The 6,000-nt window shown below is 41.6% G+C and overlaps 1 long non-coding RNA gene across 1 annotated transcript in view; it reads right to left on the reverse strand.

Moving 5' to 3' along the window:
* Positions 1-5,428, reverse strand: part of LOC149141242 (uncharacterized) — a 96,634-nt gene extending 91,206 nt beyond the window's left edge. Inside the window, exon 1 of the long non-coding RNA XR_016264822.1 lies at positions 4,909-5,428. This is a non-coding gene — a long non-coding RNA (uncharacterized LOC149141242). The remainder of the gene's footprint in view (positions 1-4,908) is intronic.
* Positions 5,429-6,000: the final 572 nt, after the last annotated feature.

Here is a 6,000-nt window from a genome sequence, read left to right on the forward strand (position 1 = left end):
TGTGACACTCACATATTTAGTTAAAACGTAAAACGAAGGGTAAAAAAAATACAAAAACGTCATCAAATTTTAATTTGACAGGCAAAAAAAATTTGAAATTCCAGGCCTGCTAAGTATTATGTCTGAGGATTCTATATGAGATTAAACTAATAAAAACTTAAATCCTATGCCATGAAATGTTTTAAATTGTTAATAAAGGAATGCCTTTTGTTAATTTGCTAATTCACTTGAACATTTTATTCATATAACCCAAATTGTCTTACAACCACTATTGGGGCCTTCGTTTAATTTTGAAAAGGTTTTGATCAATTTTGGCTGACCGAAGGATGAGAAGGAAGTGGGTGGCAGCAATGGTTAGCTTGTGGAGGAGTCAGCTGGACAGCAAGGCAGGAATAGGGAGTTGCGGCAAGGTGGCAGCGGAAGACAAAGACAGCCGAGTAGCAACTGTCAATCCAAGGGGCAATAAGGAATATAAAAGGAGAGGGCCAGAAAAGAAGAGAGGTTGGATGGTTAATGGGATAGTTGGCAAGGTTGTTGGAGTTGGCGAGCAGATATCTGGTTGCGGTAGACAAATAGCAGGACACAGGAGTCCAGGCGCACTAAACCCTTGAGGCTGAGACTGAACCCATGGATCTGAATTGGGTATTCATTGTAGTTTCTTGCGGCGAATGCCGAAGTTATGTTGTATCGTTTTATTGTTAAGTTAATAGAAAGAAGGCTGGACTCGTTGCGAATCATGATATGTATGGGTCCCCTGGTGTGATGAGTTTCTAAAAAATTTAAATGTCCCATCAAATGCATGTATTTAGTAGTTCTTGTGTAATCGCTGTTATGTTGTTATCTCTGTTTCGTGTGTAATGAATATACTTTTGTTATTGGATGATGCCTCGATTGGTGCTCCCTTGACCCCATGCTGAACCTTTCGTACTTCTACTCGCGACACGCCTCGGGTGAGACTCCTTACCCTTTGGGTAAGGTGAAAATGTCGGCGTTGTCCTAGACTACAACAGACCATTGTTGGCCCTCTGCGCCCGAACCCAGGGTCTTTTCTCCCTGATGACTCTTTCGTGCCAACAAATGGTTCCATTGTCAGGACCTGAAGTTACGAGAACTAGTTCAGAACATGGTGTCGAGGATATTCAAGAGAGAGATCAGGGATTGGTGGAATCATAAAGTAGATCAGTTTGTAGCAGAGCAAGCTACCCGTAGAAATCAACCAATCGGCAAGGTAAGTGAGGGGATTTTATATGCCGATGGTACCAATGATCAGTATGAGATTTTCTGGTGCAAGTTTCCAAAAGACCTATACAATTGGTTAAGAAGGTTGAAGAGGCAGAACCAGTTAGGCAGATCGATGATAGTTCGCCGCAACTGGACTCTGTCAGATATCGCACTACTCCAACAATTGGACAATGATCTCACTAGAGCAGTCGATTTTTGGGTAAAGACTACGATGGAAGGATATATAGTCGAGTTTGCTGCGGAGAGTTATCAGTCTTTCTCAAAGGTAGAAGCTGTATTCGGCTCCGGATTAAGAGGAAGGTTGATGAAGGAAGTACCGACGTGGATTAAGATGTTTATGGTAGAAGAAGGATTACTGCCCTTGCCCACCGTGGGGATGGCAGCGTAAAACCCCAGTACCGAGGGAAGGACGTAGAGGGGGGAATGCTACCAGTTGAGGAATAGAGATGTTGTTGAAGGGATGGATGCGGAAGAATTGAAGAAAGCTAGAGATGTCAAAGCGCAGAGGAGAGCACTGCTAGTGGATAAGTGGCAGACGAGAGTGATTAAGACTCTAGGGAAGAGGAGGATGGGCCCCCACCAAGTAGGAGTGGTGATGGGAAAACCCCGAGTCGAGGAGGGAGGAGAGGAAGACACTGGGTAGAGCAAGAGCGGTGACGGGAGACGTAGGAGTCAGAGGAATGAAGAGGGACCTTCCCTACAGGTTGTGGAAGGTGGATCGCAAGAGCAGAGGCCGAGTGGGTATGGAGAGGAAAGAGAAGAAGACATGGGTGACGATTATTTAATGAAGGAGAAACATCCATTAAGAGTCAGCAGCAATACCCTCGAGACACTAGTGGCATTTCCCCCGATCTTCCCCTGGTACCTTATTACAATCCGGAGGAATTTGTTATTAGCTTAGCCAAGGCAGTATGGGTATATAGTGCGCGTGAGAAATACAAAGCCAGTTTTAATATTGGGAGCAACAAAGGAGCCAGTAGTATCAGTAACTTAGGATTGCAGGGATCCCAGCAGCCTGGGAACAAAGGGTTTGTGCTATTAGCTTACACCCAAGTCAGTATGGCGGGGTCTTTTACCAGATATCGAGAATTTGCAAGAAGGGGAAACAAGGATGTGGAGCAGCACTGGTATCTTTGTGAAGCTATTTGGAGAGCATGTCAGACTCCAGACAATGTTAGGACAGTGGAATTTTAGACCACGTTGAGGGAGAGGGCTCTGCGCTGGTTTATAAAATGGGCGGAGCAGAACCAGAACCCCACGATAGATGATATCAAGAGAGGATTTGTGCAGGAATTCAAAGTACCACAGACGGACCAGTAGGGGCTGTCGGAGCTGTGGGAAATCAAGCAAAAGGAGGGTGAGACGGCCTGGGAGCTCATGAAAAGGTTTAAGGATGCCATCGTGAGTTGAGTTACACCCTAGACCCGAATCACTAGCGGGAATGGTTTATCAAGGCGCTCTTGGCTCTAACCAAAACGCCACAAACGCAACAAAAAATTGGAACCCTCCAAGATGCGTTGGAGCAAGCATCTTGAATAGAGGACATGGCTGGGTATCATCATGAATACAGGAGAGGGACGAGTTTGAAAGACCCGTCGATCACAGGTCTCTAGAATCAGAGTTGCAAACGGAGAAACTGAAGGATCTTCAGCTGGTACGACTAGCCAAACCCAATGTATGGTGCACCCACTGCATGGTGGAAGGGCACGTTGTGACAGAGTGCCCTAGGTTGCGACGGATTAATCATCCAGGGTGAGTCACGGGGTCATCAAGGGTCCCCCCAGGGTGAGTGCAAAGAGCTTTCCCGGGAAGGAATAGCCAAGAATTTTGCGAGATCTGTAGATCGTATGAACACATGCCACGGATATGCCCCATACTGTAGAAATAGTGCAACATCCCCAATAACAACTATTGTGAGTTCTGCGCATCTACAACACATCACACTGATCAGTGCAAAGCACTAGATGCTCTAGCAGAACGGTTGGACAGATCTACGTTCAGAATTAATGAGTCAAATCAGGGAGGATGAGGAGGAAATGGGCGAGGAGGGAGAACTGGAGGAAGAGGGCCCGTGAGGTGTTACAACTGCGACCAGGAAGGGCATGTCGCCACGGAATGCCCGCTCCCGAGGAGACCTTGGTGCTCAGTGCAGGATTAATACCCACGCCACAGGATTAATACCCACGCCACGCCACGAAGGATTGTCCAAAACTCATTGCAAAGTGGGAAGAAAGGACCAAGCAAAGGGGCGCTAACCTGGTTAATGTCGAACCGCGACCCAATACCTGTCTTCCCGCAACCAATATTAATATAATTACCTTAGGAGGAAAGAAAAAATGGGAGGATCGTAGCACAACGGACCCACCCTTGATTGTTAAAGCAACATCTCCACAGAAAGTATATCAGCCCGAACGCCAAAGGCAGTATTATCATGAGGCAGCTAAGTTGTTCAAGGGGATGACCGAGAAGAGAGACAACTAGAAAACCACAGGATCTCCAAGTTATACTTCCTGTCCTACATCTACCAGATCCAGAGATTGTTTGGCTAGGGTTGGGTTTGGAGTGCTCATGTCTCCATGGGTTGTCGAAAAGGATTTGGAGTTGCTTACTGTGAAGCGTATCCCCATTGACGTAAGTCTTCGCCTTCTATCGGTGCATGTGATCTACAAACTTGGAAAGTTTGTCGTCATTTGGCATGTCTGTGACTGGTGATATGAAAATTCTTCATCGATCAGTTTCTCATCCGCTTTCAGGGAGTGGAACCTCTTCGCTAGTCTTTCTCTAGCTCACCCAGATCTGCCCTTATCTGAATCTTTGAAACAGAGAGTTCCAGATTCGCAAAGAGTTGCATTGTCAAAACCCTCGCCTCTCTGCATTCACCAGAACTCGCCATTCGTCCCAAAACCATCCCAACTACTTATTTCAAAATTAAAACCAAAAAACTCTCGGCTGTAAATTATTCTTTAACTATCTTTCACTAGGGTTTTTAGTATAAGACTATTTAAACTTTCATGCCAACCTTCAGTATAAGCATCTTTTAACTTTGAAGAAACTCATAAAAACTCATAATAAAAGTAAAATGGCTTAAACTAACTTATGCGTTGAATACGGCCCATGCACAACCGGGCTAACAACGCGAGAAACCAGAACTTTATATAGCATAGAAAAGAATGTTTTATTTAAATCATTACCAAAAAAACCAAGCCCAACTGATCCGTGAACATTGGTGATAACATCAAATTTTTTTCATAAAATTGTCTGATATAAACCCAAAAAGATAATACCCACATTCAGAAAACTCTATTTAGAGTAAGCAACGACAGAATTCTATCCATGAAAAATTCCGAAATTTACACTTACATGATATATCTAACAAAATTTCCTACAACCCAAACTACTGCTTTTGATATTGCCCACACGCAGCCAAGCTAAAAATGGGAGAGCCCAAAATTAGAAATTTAACTTTAAAACAGAATAAAAACAAGAAAAAAAGAGAAGGCATCATAGGTTTCATATTAACTTCTGGAATACGATGTTCTCTCGTTACAAAATTTATATTTAAAACAACTAATCGAATAATCTTACAAACAATTTCTTACTTGTTAAATTGAGACTTCTGTGATCCATATCAATTTTATAAAAAAAAAATCGGCGTAAATTCCTTACCTCTTTTTGAAAAAGATTTCCGTTCGATGTCCTCCAATGCCCATCCCAATGTCATGTTTTCTAAATCTCCAGTGAACATTTTATTGCTGAAAAAGAAATCGCTAATTTCTTCATTCCACTTCTTTTTGTTGCTCTGCGCCACTCTGGTGACTTCTCCTTCAAACCCAAACGATCCTCACTCGATGGCTGCTAGGATGCCAAGATGAACAAGGCTCACCCAGAGCGTAACAATTTGGGTGCCCTCATACAATAACATATGTTTCAGACCAGTAATACAAACTGGGAGGCATGCAATTGAAATGGCCCCGAAACCAACCCCAGTAATTTGGTATTTGGTGTATGCTGGTGGCTAGCGCCCTATTTGAATAACAAAGGGTACCGTTTCAGGACGCGTGCAGAGCACCACACGTTCTGGCTTTGTGAGAGAGAAAAAAATGCAATTGAATGTTAATTCTGAAACGTACGATAGTCTTGAGAAGCACGTATTAATTTAGGCAAAAATATTGACGGCGTTATTGACAGCATTGAATATAATATTATTAACATCGAAAAGCGTTAGGATTCTCCATAAATACATAATGGTAGGGTGGATTTGGTGATGATTACACTGGGGATATTTTGCTTTTATGACCTGGAAAAATATTAACTATTTTCCACGTGAACATTCTCGAAGCGGAAGTATGACACTGTTTTTGCTATTAATATGGTTAGGAAGTATGAGATATGATAATTTTAATTTTAAAAAATTATATTAAATTGATGATACTGTTTTTGCTATCAATATGATTAGGAAGTATGATACATGATAATTTTATTTTTTTTTAAATATACTGGTTTTGCTATTAATATGATTGGGAAAGCATGCTATGCTATCATTTTATTTTAAGTAAGTTTTTATAATTAAAGGTTGATTTTATTATATTGCTAGTCAAAATGGTTGGATCTTTGATCTTAAATTAATAGTATGTGAATAAGTAAAGGTTTAAGAAGTTGATAAAAATAAATTATATAATTTTAAATTTAAAAAAAAAAAATTATTAGATGAAATGAATAAAGGAATTGTTTTTTTTTTCTTTATTTTAATATAAATTA

Source organism: Pinus tabuliformis, chromosome X, assembly GCF_031772625.1.
Source record: "Pinus tabuliformis cultivar Carrire ecotype Pingquan chromosome X, CPIR1, whole genome shotgun sequence".
Taxonomy (NCBI): Eukaryota; Viridiplantae; Streptophyta; class Pinopsida; order Pinales; family Pinaceae; genus Pinus; species Pinus tabuliformis.